The following is a 21,533-nucleotide window of genomic DNA, read 5'->3' as shown; positions in this document are numbered from 1 at the left end:
GACTTCTGGATAATTATATAATAATATGTGTGTGCATATACATATATATATATGCAATACATTCTGTCAGAGAGGAGAACATTTTGCTCTACTCTCTTAAGATTACTAATTGCGGTCCTGTGAATGAAACTGACAAAAGACAGATTAACATGAGAAAAGACAAAGTCTATTCATGTGTATGTAAGAGTGCACCAAAAAAGTGTTTTACTCAATAATTAGCGATGGGGTTTATACACCTAATTTAAAAAGGGAAAGAGAGAGGGAATAAAGGGTTCCATTGCAAAAACAAGTGGACTTTTAACGGAACAAATGGGAGATAAGAAATTTTGTGATATTGTTTACGCAGGTGCAAGTGGTCCTCTCTGTTTTCTTCCTGGCAAGGAGAATTCCCCAGGGAGAGAGGATTTACGGCAGCCTCTATAGAAGTTTCTGCCTTTAGTTAGATAAAGGAATTTCTGAAAAAGCTTCTTTCTGCATCTATTGAATCCCAACTCTTTTCCGTTCAAAATAATTATACGCCACTGTGTAATTTGAATCCTTTCAATTCTAAAATTATTATTTTGAATCTCTACTAAATTCCTATATAATAAATTTACACTATATTCTAAGGTTTGGTTAGTTATAAAAGAGGATCTTCAGTTTTTATAAAGGATATAGTAGAACCAGTAGGTGACAATCACACAAACATACAAATAGAAATACATGCACATATCTTGAGAATCGATTCCAGAGAATGGACTTATTCTTCCCTCTCCTTTACAATGCTGGAAGAGCTGACCCATTTTACAGGTGAAGAAACAAAGGATCAATGTAGTTAAAAGCTTACCCAAAAGAAGACAACATCAATATTTGAGAAATAGAATTCAAACAGACATATATTCATATACTTACTCACAGGCCTCCTCCCATTTTACATAAACAATAGAATTTCCTGTATGTATTTTGTATGCCATTTTTTATCAGAACTATTAAAATCTGAATACTTAACTTTACAAAATAATTCCATGGGCACAGAAGGGGTTCTTTTTATGGGAACTCCATTTCTGCCAGTTGTTTAACAGAAATACCAAAATGGCAATGCAAAGATCCTCTACTGTATCAGTACTTTGGAATTTGCTAAAAATTAGCCTTTAGAAAACTTCCATAAAACAGTAGTACCATTTAAAAGTGCTAATTTTGTTAAAGAAAATGACGATAGAACCCCATTTTCCTTATGTTCACCATTCCATATAGTGTTTATTGCTCCGCTCACTCAGACATGCATCCAAAAACCTAGTCCAGTACCGTTGTTATCACAATTGTTAAGAAAGCAAACATAGCCTTCGCTAAATGACACCTTTGCAATATGTAGGGAACAATGGTTTTCAGTTTGGGAAAAGAGTGTTTATATCTATCAAATGGAAAAATATTTAGCTCATAGCAATAAATCTTCTCTGTTAAAATCTATAAATCTATGGAATCTTATTATTATTACTTAACAATTGAATATATGTAAATTTGTAACAAAGTGAGTTAAAGCAAGTTTTACTTCATTGTCTCTATACGGTCCATATTTTCTTCCAGAATGATCCCATTGTCAAATATTTTAACTGCATATAACCATAACAGCCATGCCTTTTCCAAAAAAAATTAAGCACTGTAACTGTTATAACTAAGTTTTAAAAGCAAAACTAGTATTATGACTTAATAAAGGAATCCTTAGGACATGGCAAGCAGCTGTCTGAATGTTATCACACAATCACAGACTAAAATTTAAATCTACATTGGGGCCACGAAAGCCTCCATCTCCTGGTGTTAATACTTCAGGTTTTAATGTCATATAAAATAATATATGATATAATGATAATTTCATTTTTCTAATTGTTTCCATCTCAATATTTTTTAATAATGAAATTCTTTGACAAAACACATGGAAATATTTTTATTTTGATACTTTGCTAATTTACTTTCCAAAAGACTTATATAAAACCTAATTCTTTCATCAATGCAATTATATTTATTTAAAAGTTTAGTTATTTTACCTAATAGACATAAATAAATAATGAATGGACCTCATAATAAAATCTCAAGAATGCAAGAAAAAGTCAAAACCAATACTGTGAAAATTAATGAAGATACAATGAGCAATCACGTTCTTCCTTCCTCACATTATCACTTGATTTCATGAGAAAAAATTTGAGAACATAGAGTTTTTCTATTCTTTTTACTTGAAAGTGGACTTGAGGACATAGTCATTGGACCAAAATCAAGAAAAGGAAGGCATATTGAATCAAATATAATGGGTAAAATCAAAGGAAATGGGCATTTTGAAATATTATAGAATGACAGACGTATTGTTTTAGTAATTCCATTAAAACTATGAGGAACCCAGAAGTCTTTAAATATTTCTTACTCAAGCTGTAAATTTGTAGAGCAAATTTTCCCAGTAGTTTTAGGTAGAAATATAAAAGGACAGCAACAATTAACTTGTCAGACCTAGCAAGATGGTTTATACACAAAGATAATTTCTCCAACAATCACTAAGGGACCCTAGTCAAGAAAAGATTTCCCTGAAGTTTGCTGCATCTACGTCTTCACTTTTTGGTGATCTTGTTTGTGACAAAATTTTTATGCTTTTTATTTTTTTTCTTTTGAGGAAGATTAGCCCTGAGCTAACTACTGTCTATCTCCTCGTTTTGCTGAGGAAGACTGGCCCTGAGCTAACATCCATGCCCATCTTCCTCTACTTTATACATGGGATGCCTACCACAGCACGGCTTCTGCCAAGAGGTGTCATGTCTGCACCTGGGATCGCAACTGGCGAACCCCGGGACACCGAGAAGTGAATGTGTGAACTTAACTGCTGAGCCACCAGGCTGGCCTCTATGCTTTATAAAGTTAAACCAGTAATTTAATCTGATTTAATGGCACATGAGTATATGTAGTCTTTTTGTTTAGATCTATAACCAACCTGAAGATATATGTTTGATTTTGTTGCTGTTACAAGCCTCTGTTAGTAGTGCAATGCTAATAATAATATATTATCAATTTATATCTATGTATCTATATATAAATCTGTCTCTCTTGCTCTATAAATATATATACATATATATGTATGTCTGCAGTTTGCATGATAAGATGAAGATATTAAGGTGTTGGGTTCTACTTTAATCTACAGAGGGCAGACAATCCTCAATTAATATATGCAGTTATGGATATTACATATTTAAATGTTCCAATTTGTTTAAGTCATTTTGTATGGGAAAGCAACAAGGATGACAAAAATATGTCATATGGAGAAATGTAGAATTGAAAGGGTCAGGGAACAGATTATAATTGTCTCTTATTACTGAAGAAATGTCATGGGAAGAAGGGATTAGATTTGTTTTGTAGGGTTGAAGGAATACACTGGTAAGAATTTTAGAAATAGAAATAAATGCAGAATAGAAAATGAAAAAAATTTATCTTTAATGATATCTTGACTACTTGAACCTGTAGAAACATATTTCGACTCAATGTAATGAGGTTTTGCAATATATAATATCCCAAGATGGTGTGAGATTCACAGAAGATAAAGATCGCTTGCAAGATTGAAGCCAAAGATGGACAACAATTTGGGAGTAGTAGGGAGCAGCCTGAGTATCAGATGGGTGGTTATGTGTGTTGGCCTCCCAGTGTCATTCCAACAATTAGGCAGTCTGCTGATGGCTATGAAATAGATTATAACTTACGAATTTCGAAGAGCTCACAATGGCCTCTTGTTTGGCACTATGTTCTTTTGTCATATAAAACATAGAAATTTATAATTGAACGGGACCTTATAATCTGTTATTCTGATGAGAAAACCAAGTACTGAATAGAGGAAAATATATATATATATATATATATATAAAATGGGTTATATTTTATATACATACACACACACACACACACACACACACACACATATATATACACAGTAGGCCTCATTACTCATTGGGTAATTAGTGGCATTCTAGTTTTCAGCCTAGTTCTCTTTTTATTGCACAGTACTACAAAGCAATTTGTTCAAAAGCTAATTATGATAACTAAGAAAGCTGAACATTCCACATAGCAGCAGGCTCCTGTATCGTTTGCTAGTTTCTGTCCTTGTTCCACACATATAGGTTTTTCTTCCATATCATTCAGTCTTGCTAAAGTTTGGGGTCATCTCAGAGATCAACCCAAGTACTTATTAAAAAAATAATACATTTGGTACCCACTCCTCTTTCACATTTTGAAATGAGGCTGGATTTGCCAGAGAAGCCTATAAGGAAGACATCGATTATTGGATAACATAAAGGCCTCAGGTGATCCTAGTCTTCCTATCTGGCCATGCCATTGAGTCCCAGGAGGTGTGGCTTGCCCCTCTAGTGTGAGGCTGAGTACATAGTGGGCACTTACTCCTCCTGGAAGCAGCTGTTGGTACAGCTCAGGAGTAGGCATGTCTTAGCCACTGCTCCCTGGCCATCCACCATACACTTGATCATCAAGGAGCCTGGAATGTGATGGCCTCTGAGCATGTTCCCAGCCCCCAGCCTCCACTCTGGTCCAAGACTCAGCTCCAGTCCACCTGAGAGGTCTGCTCTGCACAGCAGCCCTTCCCTCTCCCCTCCCCTTCCCATTCCCCTCCTCTTTCCCTTCTCTCCTTCCCCTCTCTTCCCCCTTACCTGTCCCTGCCTCTCCCCACCCCTTCACCCCCATCCCCCAGCTCCCCAGCCAAAGGAGGGGGAGTTGAGAACCTGGGGTGCTGCTGCTGCTGCTGCCTTGGTTTCTGCATGAATTTCAGCCTGGGCCTGGGTCCCAGGCTGCCTGCTGCCCCTGCTGCTTAGAGCCCATGCACTCTCTGGCCTTGGCCTCCCCTGGAGGATCCTCCAGATCATCAGATTGTAAATTTTGTTTTCATTTCCAACTCCTCTTCTGGACTGTTTATTCCTGTAAGGAAAAGACCATATCTCATTCAGCTTCACAATTCCAAGATTACTGGGAAATATAGTAGATGTGCAATACTTATTTGTTTAATAAATTGATGGGTTAATTATTTCATAGGAGTTTCTTACCTATCATGTACTAAAATATTTGATACTGAAAAGTAAATAAATAAAAGATAATAACAAAAATAAGAATTCTTCCACCTATCACAGTAAAAAAAGAAAAACACCACCTACTGGAATCAGGTTTTCAATATTTATTTAAAGTGAAGGGCATATAAACTGTAAACCAAGATATGAGGCCGTTTTCTATGCACAGTAATGAAATAAATACTAGATAACCTTTGATTTATGGAGCTCTATTAATTATGGAGCTTGGTAAGATATAAATAGTCCATGTAGGCAAGGTTACGATGAAACTGATGGTCAGGGGCAATGCTCATGGGAATTAAAACATGCCAGACCACTCTAGCATGCCTTAGGCTAATATGTAGCATGAAGTTGTAGTTTGGGCCCCAAAATACTAGTTCTGCTTATTGATCAAGAGGAAACAAATCAGTATATATTAGGCATTACTTTAAAAAAGAAAGCAAAGAAAAATCATGATTAGTGTAAATGTTCAGCAGTGAAGGACAGAGTTTAATAAATGTGTATTTATAGATATAAAATCATTTATATTAAGGACATGAGACAAATATTGATTGAATGCATATTATGTTCTCAATATCATGCAAGATGTTTTGTATGTATTATTTAATTTCATCTTCACAAACACAGGAGGCAGGTGCTACTATTGTCACTTTGCAGACACAGACAATGAGAGGATCAAAGAGACTAAGAAATTTTCACATGGTTTTAAAGCATATTCAAAGAGCAAAGCACATACAAGCTAATTTGATCATGGTTCCATTAGCAAAGCTAGAGCAATTTAAGCGAAGAACGAATGATGATAGTATTGGAAAATAACCCAAAACCAAAATACTTATCGATAAGAATATGTTGGTATAACTAACTAAATAAATACATACATAGGGAAGAAAGAACAACTCTTCCTTAGACAAGAATTTCTATTAAAAGATGTTGAAAGAATAAGGAAAATGAAAATTTGCTACCAAAACACCATAGCGATAATTGGTAGAGGCAATAGATTGATAGGATGTCAAAAAGTATAAATGAAATATTTACATAGTCTAAATTATCTTCCCCAAATGTATCTGTATATATACATGTATATATATATTTATGCATATATAAATCACAAAGATAAGAATCATAATTTTGCTGTAAAAATGTATGGCAGACACTAACTAAGTGATCAAGTTTAACATCACTAGTAGTATCACTTATTGACCTCATGTATCCTCTGATTTGATGAACAGGGCAAACATACCAATTCACTCGCAGTCTTCCCCATAGGGAATAACCTCAATTTAATCATGAGAAACCATTAGGCAAACCTAAATTGAGGGACTTTCTACCAAAGACTTGACAGGTAATCTTGAAAAGTATCACGGTCAAGAAAGAAAAGCAAAGAAAATTGGACAGTCACAGATTTCAGGAGAATAAGGAGACATCATAAATCTAATTGCAAGATGATGTTCTGGATTGGATCATGGAACAGAAAAAAAGACTTTTTGGAAAAACTGGTGAAACAATCGAATCTGTAGTTTAGTTAATGTTATTGTATCAATGCAAATTTTTTAGTGTTGATTGTACTGTGATTATGTAAGATGTTAACATATGTGAAGCTGGGCAAAGCGTATACAGAAACGCTGTATTTCTAAAAATATCTAAATAAAAAGTTAAATATAACTGATTAACTGCTGGAACTCAAAATGACTTTACAGGCAAATATGAATTCAAGAGACCAAGCATTTATTAAATGTCCATTGATCCTAGATCGTGGTCAAACATAGCCCTACACCATTTATATATGGATAGCCACTGAACCTACTAGCTCAACAAATATCAGAATATGAAAGAACTGAGACAAATATGGAATTTTTAATGAGGCAATTAACTCTAAGTAATGTGAAAGTAGAGAAACTATCATTCTCATGTTTGTAGTCCCACACAAAGCATATCTGTCATTTAGTAGCTGCTCAATAAATATATGTTGAAAGAATAAAGAAAAAGGATGGAAACTTGAGGTTTCAGATACACAACCCAATTCTTTCAAAGTATTATTTTCTCAAGACACATACTAGAGTGGAAAAAAAAATGTAGTACAGTTTCTTTTGTCCTAACATCTGAATACATTGATCATCAGTAAGAGATTCCATGGAGAAGTGTATGAGAATATGTCAGCTTAGTTTTTCTATTGATTAGGTGGTATTTGCTCAAGCTTGTCAAATATAACTATAAGGTTACTTGTAATTGCAATTTGGGATCCTATCCAATTTGGCTCATATTGAGATGAAAGTTAATACTATACATTTTAAAGAAAAGATTATATGTATACGTGACTGTGTTTGTGTATATATAAGACACTAATACCAATACTATAAGATACTTTAAAGTATATCATTTCATTAGAAAAATTCTTAATGAACTGATTGGAAAACCTCCGATACATCTGTCTTATTTTTAAAATGCCATAGGGAGGGATGGCATGGATATTAACCAATGAGAGCTTCAGACAAGAATTTATATAGATAAGATAAAAATAAATATAAAAGAAATAAAAAACAAACTTTGATGGATATAGTGAAATCAATCTCTGTTTTAATGCAAGTAAGAGTCGCAATAAAAAGTTCCAGCCCAATACACATCTTGTCATCAGTTCAATGATAACTTGGTACAAGGAAAATTACCTAGGATTTGGAATCTGAAAATCTGTGCTCCCCATTCAGCTCCATAATTAAAAGACACCTGTGAGATTAGACTTTCCCTCCAAACTTTACTCCTATTTCAAATGGCAATAAATTTAAATGACAAAGCAGATCCAATAAGACACAGCGAGGCAGATTAATTAAATATTGGAAACAATGAATTTTTAAATAATTTACTTTAAATATGTCAATTTTTGGTGTAAATTTAAGATGCCCATATAATTGAACTTTTGTCATCACATGAATTTACTTTTAAAAATTAGCAAATATTGGGCCACAACACTAATTTTATAACTAAATCATTGAAAAACATAGTTGACTAGAGCCTTGAACTAGATATTTCATTCTTAAGCTGTATGTAGCAACTATCTTTTAATTAGTAATATGCACTTTAGCACTTTTCTATCAGGTTAAATCTAATGAAGTATATTGTGATTATGATTTTTCTTTGATGCACTTTTTATGGATTAGGGAATAAAGGAGTTTTGTGAATTGTATGATCTGCTAATACAAAAACAAAATAAAAAACAAAAAATGCACAGGGGTCTCCACAATTCCATTGACCACACTCCAGTGGGATCAATTTTGCTCTGGATAAATAACACAATGTTAAACACTTCAATTAAATTTCTATTAAAACTGTGTTTCTGTTAGATGGGCATGACAAGCAATATTAGCACATATTGAAAGGACTCAGAATTATAAAGAGAAAATTACTATTATTCTTGAACAATTTAATAATATAGAATTAACCTTTATGATTAATGTAAAGCCACTTTCAAAAATTAATAGATACAGAATACTTTAAATATCAGGGGCTCAACATTGAAACACTAAGATTGCAAAAGAGGAGAGAAATAATAAAAGCCACTTAGGGAGCTGTACGAATGGAATTTTGCACACATTATTACAGCTTATAAGTACCAGAGCCAAGATTCCATCCTAGGCCTCATTCATGGTGCATGTACTTTTCACCATTTTTGACCACGTTTTATTATACCAAGGCTCCATTCTGAAACTGACATTTACCCTCACCATCCCCATTGAAATAAAACAAAACATGATCTTTGATGTATTTGGATTTATTTTAAGCCATTTAAACTAGAGAAACATTATGAAATAAGTAGTATTCTGAAGTGGCACCTACATTACATGGCTAGCAAAATAACCTTAAAAGAATTATTATTTTTCTCACTATATTAAAACATAACTCCCCAGATATTTGAATTGGTCAAATGTTTTCTTGACCTCTATGGATAAATTTCTTGATTGTTTTTACTTGGAGCTAGTCTGTTTTTTCCATCTAGAGAATGAAAGCATATACTCTATTTGCAGCATTCTCATTACTTCTACAAACATAAGTTCAGTATTTTCTATTTTCTTTGCTTTAGTCCAGAAAGTATTATTTTTCAATTCTTAGACACTATATAAACCAGATTGTGATGAATACATTCTATTCATCTATGCACTAGACAACAACTAAGGAGTTAGTACTGAGGATTTCATAACATATTTTATCTTGATATTCTAGGCCCCACCTCTTGAAACATTCTGCAAATGATCTAAAATTTTCTCTTACCTGTAGAACAACAAAGGCATGTTTAGATAAACTATGAATATGATTTTTTAAATTGGTTATATCCACTTCCTCAACTGTTGATAAAACCTACGGGAGATTTCCCCAAGGGGAATATGCCTCGATTATCTTCTTTTTCAAAATAGCATCATGATGATTTACTCAATAATAAAAAAGTAAATGGTTCTTGAATAATGTACTACATGTTGATATTTATAAAATGAATAAAGTTATCTGGTCTTCGGTTTAAAATGGTACCTTAAAAAATATATGTTTTGACACTAGATAAGAATTCTTAAGATATGAGACATATTTTTAAGTCATACCTCTGACACTGGGTTGGCATTAACTTCTCTGAGAATCAATGTCTTCACCCTGGCAATATAAGGCATTTTATATTGCAACAAGTCAGTAAAAATGGTAAATTATTAATATATAGTATAAAACCACAATATATCTCTTGCAAACTCTAGAAGATGGATTTATTGTCAATCAAATTCATTACACTTTTGCTCTGTTAAAATTATAAAGTGTGGTTTAAATGAAAAAGGATACATTTTGAGCTTATTGGAAGATTATGTTTCAAGGTAATGAGAAAAGTCCAAAAAAAGTCATAGACATGTGGAGGAGACATCAAAAATTTAAAGCTCTGTAGGACTTTATAAGTCATGTAATTCTGTGAATCCTGAATACAATCAGGAGTTTACTCAGATTACATTTATAAAATGTATTGATCAATCGATTGATAGATATGCACACACAGTAAGCACGCACGCATGCACATGTCTAGAACCAAAATAAAGAAATTTAACTTTGGTATAAGAGGGAGACCCCGTAGAATTTTTCTTTTTCTTAAATTTTCCAGATGGTCCCCACCCCCACACAGATTCAATCAAAAGTCACAAGGGACGATGAGAGACTGAAATGGTGCTATAGGTCACTGAGTATCTCAGAAATATGCAGCACATACTCAGTTTTAAAAGTAGTGCTTACCTAGGGAGAGAAAGTGCTGAGAAGAATGTCAAATGAGTAGGGCAGACATACTAGGAAGGAAAATTTGAACAGGGATTGACCTTCTGGAAGATGGAGGACTCAGAAAGTACTCTTTTAGCAACATAGTGTCTACAGTACAGCGTGCTCCTTTGGAAGGCAAGATCTGTTTACACATAAGAAACAGCAGATAGTACTCAAGTCAAGCTTAGTTCTGAGAATTAAAGTAGATAGACAGTCATATTTTAAGGCCATCATGAAAACACGAGAGTAATTCCCTGAGCATGAAACTGGAAAAGTGACCTTGATGTATCTCCAACTTCATATGTACCTACTCCTGATAGTCAAAATGCCTGTCATATTTACACATTGAAGGAATGAAAAGATTACTATTGACCTCCATGTGATGATATTTAAATGGCAAAAAATACAAATAACCTAATAATGTTCCAAATATTACTAAATCAGGGCATAAAATGAGGCCATAAACCAATCAAATGAATATCGCATTAAAATATATCCGAAAATAATATAAAACAAAAATTTTTTAAACGACTTAAGGTTCAAGAAATACAAATATGTCAGAAATGAGTTGACAAGATGTCAGGAAGATGCGAAATTATCATTAAAATTGGAAATAGGGGGCTAGCCTGGTGGTGCAGCTGTTAAATTCGCATGTTCTGTTTCAGCAGCCCAGGGTTCCCCGGTTTGGATTCCAGGTGCAGACCTATGAGCTGCTTGTCAAGCCATGCTGTGGCAGGTGTCCCACATATAGAGTGGAGGAAGATGGGCATGGATGTTAGCTCAGAGCCAGTCTTCAGCAAAAAGAGGAGGATTGGCAGCAGATGTTAGCTCAGGGCTAATCTTCCCCCAAAAGAAAAACAAAAAAAAAAAAAAAAAGAAAAGAAAATTGGAAAGAGTAAGCCAAAACATAGAAACAAAATAAAACTTCAGAAATCATGAGTGATTCAGAAAAATATGAGATTGAGTAGCCACTATAGGAAGCATGCTTAAGGAAAGAAGCTAGAGAGATACGAACAAACACCAATTTTAAGTAAAGAAAGAAAATTAAGATTTGATAGAAACTGATACACCTAAAGGTACTAAATTTTAATTTTAAAAATGATAAAATATGACATAAAATATAAAATTAACACAGAACAAAAATTTATAATCATCTCATTAAAAATTCTATCAGTAAAATGACAGACTGATACATAGATCATTGAAGTAATAGGGATATATTGAGTTACAATAAAAGTTACAATAAAATAAGATTTTGCTTCCTTTTTAATTTTACTGAAGAAAATATAGAGAGAAGAAAGTTTATATTTCATAGTTGTACATCTTGATGAATTTTCAAACTGAACAGAATCTGTAAACAAGACCAAGACTAAGAAGGACAACCTTGGCAACATCCAGATCCTGTCTTATCCTATTTTCTCATCATTGCCTGCCCTATAAAGATCACACTATTCCGAAGCAACAATTCATTTAGGTAACAATTTTTTGGGGTAATTAGGTAATTGTCTAGGTTAATTTAGATAATAGTTTTTTAAATATTAATTTAGGTAACAGATTTTAAAGTCACCATTATTGAATTTTAATATAAATACAGAAATTCTACTATTTAAAGGTACCAGTTATATTTAATAGACACACATAATTATGTAATCACAATCAAGTTATAGAACATTTCTATCACCCCCCAAAAAAGCCCCTCTTACCACTTTGAAGTCTGTCTCCTCCCTTTACCCTCAGTTCTGGCAAGAAGAGACATGCCAGATGTGTTCCCCATTGTTAAAATTTTGCCTTATCCAGAATGTGATACAGGTTGAATCACACTGTAGGTGAGCTTTTGAGTTTGTCTTCTTCCACTTAACAGAATGTATTTCAGATCCATCCTTCTACTCGAAAATACCAGCATTTGTTTCTGCTGACTGCCAAATAGTATTCCATTGTAATGATGTACCACAGTTTATACACTCAGTAGTTGAAGTACATTTGGATTGTTTCCAGTTTTAGAATATAGAGAATAGCACTGTTATGAATATTGTCATACAGTTCTTTGTGTAGACATATCCTGTCTTTTATCTGGGTCAATGGCACAGAGTGATGGGTACATGAGATCACATTGTAGTCTTAAATAGTATTTCCCCAATTAGAAATGATGTTGAACATTTTTTATGTACATAGTTGCAATCTATGTATCTTCTCTGTTGAAGTGTCTGTTCAAGTTTGTTCCCATTTTTTATTCCTTATATTTCCTTTTGTTTTCATATCGTTGAGTTTTTGGAGTTCTTTACATATTCTGGATTCATGATCTTTATTGAATAGCTGTTCAGCAAATATTTTGTACAAATCTGTGGTTTGTTCATTCCCTCAACAGTATTTTTAATAAGGGAAATTTTAAACATGATGAAATACAATTTATTACTATTTGCTCCAAACATTCAGGCATTTTGTGTTTTGTACAAAGATTGGTGACTAACCCATAGTAACACATGTCCATTTTTTCTCTAGAAATGTTGGAGTATTAGGTTTTATAATAAGGTCTAAGATTCATTTTCAGACAACTCTTATATGATGCAAAGAATGAGTCAATGTCTTTTTTCAGTGGCATGAGGCTACTCGACATATTTAGGGTCATTAAAAACAAAGACTGTCCGTCCTCCATGGATTTTTCTTGGAAACTTTGTCAAAAATCAATTGACTATATTGTGTGAATCTATTTCTGAAGACTCTATTCTGTTTCATTGATCTAATGTCTATCTTTTCAGCAATGCAACTCTCTATTATTTTAGCTTTGTGGTAAATCTTGAAATCAAATTATATGAGTCCTACTTTGTTATTTTTCAAAACTGCTTTGACTTAGTTCCTTTCCCTTTTTTGTAACTTGTAGAATTACCTTGTCAACTTTTGCAGAATAATTCTAGTTTAATTTTAATTAGGGTTGCATTGGATATATACATAATTTGAGATTGCATTTAATTAATGGAAGCTTTGTTCACAATTGTGCTGCTTATCAATATCATCCTTCCTTTCTTTTTTCTTTTAAAATTCAGCTTTCATGACAAACATTCCCTATCAACTAATTGAGAATCTCTGGGTATAGAGCTTATGCATCTATGTATTTTTCATAACTTTTTGAAGAATTTCTTTAAATACGTACCCTACTACTAGTCTGCAGATTACAATATAGGGTCACCAAGACAGGAAAAGACGCTGCACAACTCAGATTTTGAACTTTAACTCTGCTAGATCCCTAATATTCTAATGTGCCATTATGTAGAATATTATAGTTATCTCTATACTGCCCCATCTCTGCTGTCAATGCTTCCTATCCATGTATTTTACCTTATCTCCTCTATCAAATGTTCAATGAACTTAACCCACTGAGAAGTGTAGCCCACTAAAAGTTAAATAAGTATAGTAATATTTATTAAATTGTGAATCCTGTCATAGCTTATACTTTCATATTATTTCAATATGTACGTGTTTACAGAATTTTGAGAGAAGTAAACAGGTTATATTCCCAGTAAGAGGAAATTGGATTTCAAAGAATTTAAATCATCAACCCAATAGCACATAGCTATTTAGTATCACAGCTAGGTCTATGTTCTGTATCATTAGGTTTTTTTTTTTTTCCCAGTCTGATGCATATTCTTTCTCCACTGAAGAAACATTTTATACTAGAGACTAAAGTGAATTGATGTAATCATTTTTTTCACATAGTTCACTGCTCCACAACCATTCTCTTGTTTACTACAGAAAAAGACAAAATGATCTTGCTACTTTTCTGTCCCAGAAGAAAATTATTGTGTTTTCTCCCTGGAACATCCCTGTGGAATTTAAGAAGTGTTTGAGAACCTACTATAAGAGTCCAAATGCTTAGTATTCATCACACACCTTAACTGAGTGAGCAGTTCATTTCCACAGGTAAGAAGAAAGGTTTCTCCTCACTTACAAAATATTTCAGAAGTCATAACCTTGAATCTCAAACTAGATTATGTTTTAACATTTCAATGTGAGATATAAATATCTAGTTAATTCAGAGTTGAATTAAAAATTGAGTGAGAGAATTCCAGGGACCATAGCAGATATAATAGGAAAGACTCTTTATAAATTTAGGTCAGTAGATTTGTAAGTTAGAAACTTGATTTAATTGGCTTGATGGAAGCTAAAAGACAGAATAAAAGTAGTAGAAATAAGGGGCTGTATTTCAAGTTAGGAAAATTATTAAATGGAGAATACACCATTTTGGGATCATAATTTCATCTTTCTCATGGAGAGATATATACAAATTTTAAATATGTTTTACTAGTTAGCTAATTGACCGAGAAGCCACGTCCATTTTATTGTTGTTGTAGTTGTTAATATAACGGTCTTCTTAAGCTTGTGGCTTTACAAAAGAATTCAAACTCATGAGGATGTTAGTTTGTGTTGTCTCTAGGAGGTGCCATTTCCAGAATTATGGCATATCACAATGGGTCTACAATATGGTCAAGTGGAAATAGCTTAAATTTTGGAGACAGAAAAACCTGGACTTGAGTCCTGGTTCTGATAGTAAATAACTGTGACCTTGATCAGGTTATAGGTCAGGTTGGTTCTCAGTTTTCTCATCTATAAAAGGACACTGAATTAGTTAGTTTGCAGGTTGCTAGATAGATTACATAAGAAAATATTCACAAAACTTCTACCCTCTAGTAGCCGGTTAACATGTGGTAGCTGCTGTCTTAGCTTTCCTTCTTCTCAAGCTTAGTGCTTGAGGTAGTGTCCTCTTGGGTGACTTGCACTTTATGTTTTCTTAATGTATGAGAGTTGAGGAACTGATTTAATTTTAGTTTTGCAAAATTGTCACTTTTTGATAAAATTTCAATATCTTTATTTTTGTCTTTCTAGCCTGTATCTTTTAAAGTGAAATCAGTATGACATAAACACAATCAGTTCTAATTTACTTAAATATTAGTTGACAGAAACGCCTGTTTGAAAACATCTTGAATGAAGTAAATAAATCCCATACTTTTTGTCTATCCTTCTTCAATTCCCTACAGTGAAGGGAATAATTGCTCTAATGGAACAGGATAGGGAATAAGATATATCTTCACTCAGGTATGACTTTCTTATAATACACATAAAATAAGAGAAATCAGGAGTTATGAGAAATTTACATACAAAATTATCGGAGGAGTTTAAACAAATGTGCTCTTATTCTCCTGCCATGCCCAAAGTCAGAATTCATTGACAGAGATGTATTTTTAAGGTGCCCGATACGATAGAATATCGAGATTCACTGGGTTTAATCTCATGAGAAAGGGATTTTAATATATCTTAAATATCGTGCTATGTGAAAAACACATATAACTAAAACTAGAAATACTTAGCTTCTGGTTTGGTTCCCATTTATTGCTCAATGTTTTGATGAAAAACTGATTTTATAACTCCCTATAAATATTTTGTAATTAAATACAATTCGGAAGTTGTATTTCATATGTATTCATGCTTTACATATAATTAAAACCCTTTAATTTTATAAAACATATTTTAATACATCTCATATATTAGCACTCTGCAATCACATCATGTTCATAAAATTGAACAAGATAAACTTGAAAACCTGGTCAACCTTAGTTATTCTTTGATTTGGAAGGATAAAGTTAATTTTCCAAGGTTGCATTGCCGCTAGGTGCAATATCAGAGATTTTAATACAGGATTTTAGAGTCCAAATATAATGTTATTAATCTTCCACAATAGTATTATCTCAGACACCTCAGTCAGGTAAATGTTAGAATAATAATGTCACTGAAATTTCAACTGTATACAGTCAAAATGTATTTTGCAATGGATTCCTTTAGTAGACCCTCTAATAGTACACTTTGCAAAATTTGATTGTATATTTGTTTCATTTTGTTTTCATTGTGTTTCTTCCTATCTGCCAAATTTCCATTTTGTTCCTGACTCTCCTTCATTAATATTTATATATACATATATATGCCATAGATTCTAGAGATATAGAGGGGGGTGGCGCAAAGAGAATGAGGAATTTTTTAAACAGATATGAATTTTTTATCATGCTCAAATAATACATTAATACATATTTATATAAGTAATTGATAATTTTGTTATTTGATTAATGTAACCATTCAAACCAAACTAGAAATTATTAGAAGACATTTGTGTTTGTGCATTCTCAAGAGAAATGTGTGAGTTATCTGCATTTACACAGAAGTCAAAATTTAGCTTAACTATATTTTTTTAGTCTAGAATTCTGTAAGGATTAAATGGGTAAAATTTGGGGGTGGTTAGTTTCCCCACACTTGAAAAACTATTTGTTCTCTGTATTAAAAAAAAATCCTCCACATAGATCTGGGAAGGTCTTTCTGGGAAAATTAAAACGTGTAGTTTTCTTCTTCCACGAATAGATTTAAGCTAATTGTCTCACTCATTCTTGATGTATGGACAGCTCAATATGACACAAATATGATGTATTTCATGTCGTGAATATAAGTCATTTGTATATCCCTGGCTGTGTGCACTGCAGATATTTTTGTCATTTAAACAGAATTTGGTCCATGCCACACTGAAGGAAAAACCAGAATCCCAATGCTGAATTCTTGCTCCTAAACATGGTATATGCAATATTTCATTTTGTTTCAATGATGAAGACTTCAGTCCAGATACAGGTGACTCTTCAACTATTTGTTTTTTTCTTTTATGCACTTTTCTTGTTTCATATTCTGCTGAATAAGAAACCATTCAATGGCATAGGAAAATATACCAGGAATAAAACACTACTTTGTGACTTATGTAGTGAATTTATTCTTTTAGCAATAGCTTCTATAAATTTCATGATCTAAGATCAGGTGTTTTTTCTTTTATAACAGTTTTAAAGACTCCCAAAGAAACTATAATATATTAAAGGAATGACAATTATTTATATTTGACAGAAATATATCTCAAAAATACACTCAGGGTCTTTACAAGGATAATGAGTATATGAATAGAGAGAAATCTTACATTGATATTGTTAAATTTGGAAACACATTAAGAGTATAGCAAACTATGGAGGCCTAAATGGACAACTTAGTGATATGTGTATCAATAAAGAAAACTAAAAAACGAAACAAAACCAGTGCTCTGTTACTGTTTACATGCAGGTGAATCTGCAAGCAGAATAAGATCTGCTTTCTGTTCTCCAGTGTTCCAGAAGTCCTAGTGGAATGAGATAATAGCCAAAAAAGAGAATATACAATGGTTTGGTCAGAAAATGGTACCCCACATAACAAGTTAAAATGTACATCTAACATCTCATTTTCTATTTTCTGGGCACATTTTAAAATTAAATAATTTTACATTGTTTTTCTCATGTAAATACAACTCAATTTTGTGACATAATTATGTTTACTCCCATTTTAATAATTTTGCACATTAAGGAAAGGCATTTCATGCACACGGTAGAAAATCTAGGATTTGTACTGAAATGTGCACTTTCTACTAAAATATTTTTGCATTTAAAAATTCCTATATTCATTCATCTCTGTGAATTTTAACAGAATGCAATATGAAACTAAATTGTAGTAAATTTAACAGAAAATAAACTGGAAATTAAGCCACATAAATTGGCATGTCTTTAGCATGGCAAATTTAGTCAACCCTTAATAAAATAATTCTTCAACTTAACAGGGTAATGCATTCACTTGGATCAAACTTCATCAAGGCCTATTCCTTCATTGCCAAGGATTTCGATGTGCCCTTCTAAGAAACAAACAAGAGAATATAATAGGGTGGGTTCTATTTTCAAAAACATTGTTTTAAAACCTATAAATAAAACTGAAATGTCACAGTTGACATCAGATTTATATTTATACAGGATTCAGGTGAAAAATGTGACTGAAGTTACCATGTTTATATTGATGGGATTCACAGATGATTCTGATACACAAGTTTTCCTATTTTTGCTATTTCTAGCAATCTATCTTTTTACTCTGATAGGAAATTTGGGACTGGTTGTATTGGTGATTAAGGATTCCCAGCTTCACAACCCTATGTATTGCTTTCTGAGTGTGTTATCATTCTTGGATGCCTGCCTTTCTTCAGTTGTGGGCCCAAAATTGTTGGTCAATTTCCTGTATGAGAGGAAAGCCATTTCATTCCTTGGATGTGCAGCACAGATGTTTCTCGCTGTTACTTTGGGGCCACAGAATGTTTTCTCTTGGCCTCAATGGCATATGATCGCTATGTAGCAATCTACAACCCTCTGCTGTATTCAGTTAGCATGTCTTCCAGGGTCTATGTGCCACTCATCATTGCTTCCTATATTGGTGGCATTTTGAATGCTTCAGTGCATACAGGGGCCACATTTAGCCTATCCTTTTGTGCATCCAATGAAATTAAACATTTCTTTTGTGACATCCCTCCTCTCCTTGCTATTTCTTGTGCTGACACTCACACAAATCAGCTTTTACTCTTCTACTTTGTGGGCTCTATTGAGACAGTGTCTATACTGATTGTCCTGATCTCCTATGGTTTCATTCTGGTGGAAATTCTGAAGATTCATTCTGCTGAAGGGAGACAAAAAGTATTTTCTACATGTGGTTCTCATCTAACTGGGATGTCAATTTATCATGGAACAATCCTCTTCATGTATGTGAGACCAAGTTCCAGTTACTCTTTGGACCATGACATGAGAGTGTCAACATTTTACACCCTTGTGATTCCCATGCTGAATCCCATCATCTACAGTTTAAGGAACAAAGATGTAAAAAGGGCAATGAAAAGAGTGTTTGGTAAAAATGAATGCATCAATAAAGTAGATTTTTCAAACTAACTATTGAATGGAAACTAATTAAGAATGATATTTGTTATCTCCATATCAAGAAGTTGTGATAAAAATATTTTGCTTTAGTTTAATATCTTTCTGTACTTCAACATTTTTAGATAAAAATCATAGTTATACCTGCACCTGTGCAGTTTCCACGCATGGAGAAAAACTGTCATCTATTTGCTTCTTACTTAATTCACTCTCAGATACACACACACACATATATATACACACATATGTACATATATGCTGAGACAGATTGTGTTATTTTGTTAGGACTGCTGTAACAAATTACAGAGTGGTGGCTTAAACAACAAAAATGTATTTCTCACTGTTCTAGAATCTAGGATTCTGAGATCCAGGTGATGGCTGGGTTGGTTTCTTATTATTTGTTGAGGTGGGCCCGTATTGCTATGACTATCCCTCCTATAACTGCATTTGCTTTATCTCGTAATAGTTGGTATGCTGTATTTTCATTTTCATTTGTCTCCAGGTATTTTTAATTTCTATTTTGATTGTTTCATTGATACAATGGTTCTTCAGTAGCATGTTGTTTATTCTCCACATACTTGTGACTTTCCCAGCTTTTTCCTTGTACTTGATTTCTAATTCAAACATTATGGTCAGAAAAGATACTCGATATGATTTCAGTCCTCTTAAATTTATTGGGTCTTGTCTTGTTTCCCATCATATGGTGTATTAAGAATGTTCCATGTACACTTGAGAAGAATGTATATTCTGCTGTTCTTGGATGGAATGCTCTTTTATATCTCTTAAGTCCATGTGATCAGTGTTTCATTTAAGTCCACTATTTCCTTTAAATCTATTATTTGCTTGTTGACTTTCTGTCTTGATGATATATCCATTGATGTAAGTGGGGTGTTGAGGTGCCCAAGTAGAATTGTATTGTTGTCAATTTCTCCCTTTAGGGCTGTTAATGGCCACTTTATATAATTCCATGCTCCTGCGGTAGGTGCGAATATACATATAAGTGTTATGTTCTCTTGGTGGAAAGCCCTCTTTATCATTATATACTGTCCCTCTTTGTCTCTCATTGTCTTTTTTATCTTGAAGTCTACTTTGTCGGCTAAAATTATGGACACATGCATTTTTTTTTTTTTGAGGAAGACTGGTCCTGAGCTAACATCTGTGCCCATCTTCCTCTACTTTATATGTAGGATGCCTGCCACAGCATGACTTGACAAGCAGTGCATAGGTCTGCACCTGATATCCAGTCCGGCGAACCCCAGGTCACCAAACCAGAATGTGAAAATTGAACTACTGAGCCATTGGGCCAGCACCAACACCCACCTTCTTTTGTTTGCCTTTTGCTTAGAGTATTGTCTTCCATCCCTCCACTCTGAGCCTATGTTTGTCTTTAGAGTTGAGATGTGTTTCCTGGAGGCAGCATATTTTGGGGTCTTGTGTTTTAATCCATCCAGCTACTCTGCGTCTTTTGATGGGAGAATTCAATCCATTTACATTTAGAGTGATTATTGCTACATGAGGGCTTAATACTGCCATTTTATCTTTTGTTTTCTCTTTGTTCTATATTTCCATTGCTTATCTTACTTTGTATTACTGAGTGCCATTTCATTTTGATCATTTTCTGTGGTGGTTTTCTCCTTTTATATTTATTGTGGCTCTGCTCTGATTTTCATTAAGTGGTTACCATGACATTTGTATAATGGTGTCATAAAAGAGACAGTCTGTTTTCTGATAGCCTCCTAACTCCATTAGCCTAAACAGGTTCCATCCCTTCCTCTTCCACTTCTGAGTTATTGTTGTCACAAATTATTCTGTTTCATGTTGTGAGTCTGTGACTAAGTTGAAGTGCTTATAGTTACTTTTCATGTTTTTCTTCCTTTATCTTTTAAGTTATAAATAAGTATTTGCTACCCTCTTTTGAAAGAGAGCTACAGTTTTCTGATTTTTTTCTGTCTATTTATCACCTTGTGCAAAGCTTTGCAGATTTTGCATTTTTGTTTCGGGTATGAGGCCACCCTTGGTCATTTCTTGTATGGGAGGTCGGTTATGAATTCCCTCAACTTTTTTTACCTGGAAAATCTTTTATTTCTCCATCATATCCAAAGGACAGGTTCACTGGATAGTGTATTCTTGGCTAAAAGTTTCTGTCTTTCAGTATTTTGAATATGTACTTCCATTATCTCCTAGACTGTAGGATTTCTGCCAAGAAATCCACTGAAAGCTTGGTAGGGGTTCCTTTGTAGGTTGTTTTCTTCTGCCTTGCTTCCCTTAATACTTACTTTTTGTTGTTGATTTTTGTCAGCTTTACTATTGTATGCCTTGGAGAAGGTCTTTTTAGCATTGATGTAAATAGGAGTTCCATTGGCTTCATGTATTTGTATGTCTAGTTCTTTACCCA

The 21,533-nt window shown here is 33.4% G+C and overlaps 1 pseudogene; it reads left to right on the top strand.

The window, feature by feature from the left end:
* The first annotated feature begins 18,161 nt into the window (after nt 1-18,161).
* On the top strand, nt 18,162-19,153 carry LOC139040526 (olfactory receptor 5T1-like; annotated as a pseudogene).
* Nucleotides 19,154-21,533: the final 2,380 nt, after the last annotated feature.

Source organism: Equus asinus, chromosome 17 (genome assembly GCF_041296235.1).
Source record: "Equus asinus isolate D_3611 breed Donkey chromosome 17, EquAss-T2T_v2, whole genome shotgun sequence".
NCBI classification, from domain to species: domain Eukaryota; kingdom Metazoa; phylum Chordata; class Mammalia; order Perissodactyla; family Equidae; genus Equus; species Equus asinus.
The sequence above is the reverse complement of the archived record's forward strand: the minus strand, read 5'-3'. Positions and strand labels throughout refer to the sequence as shown.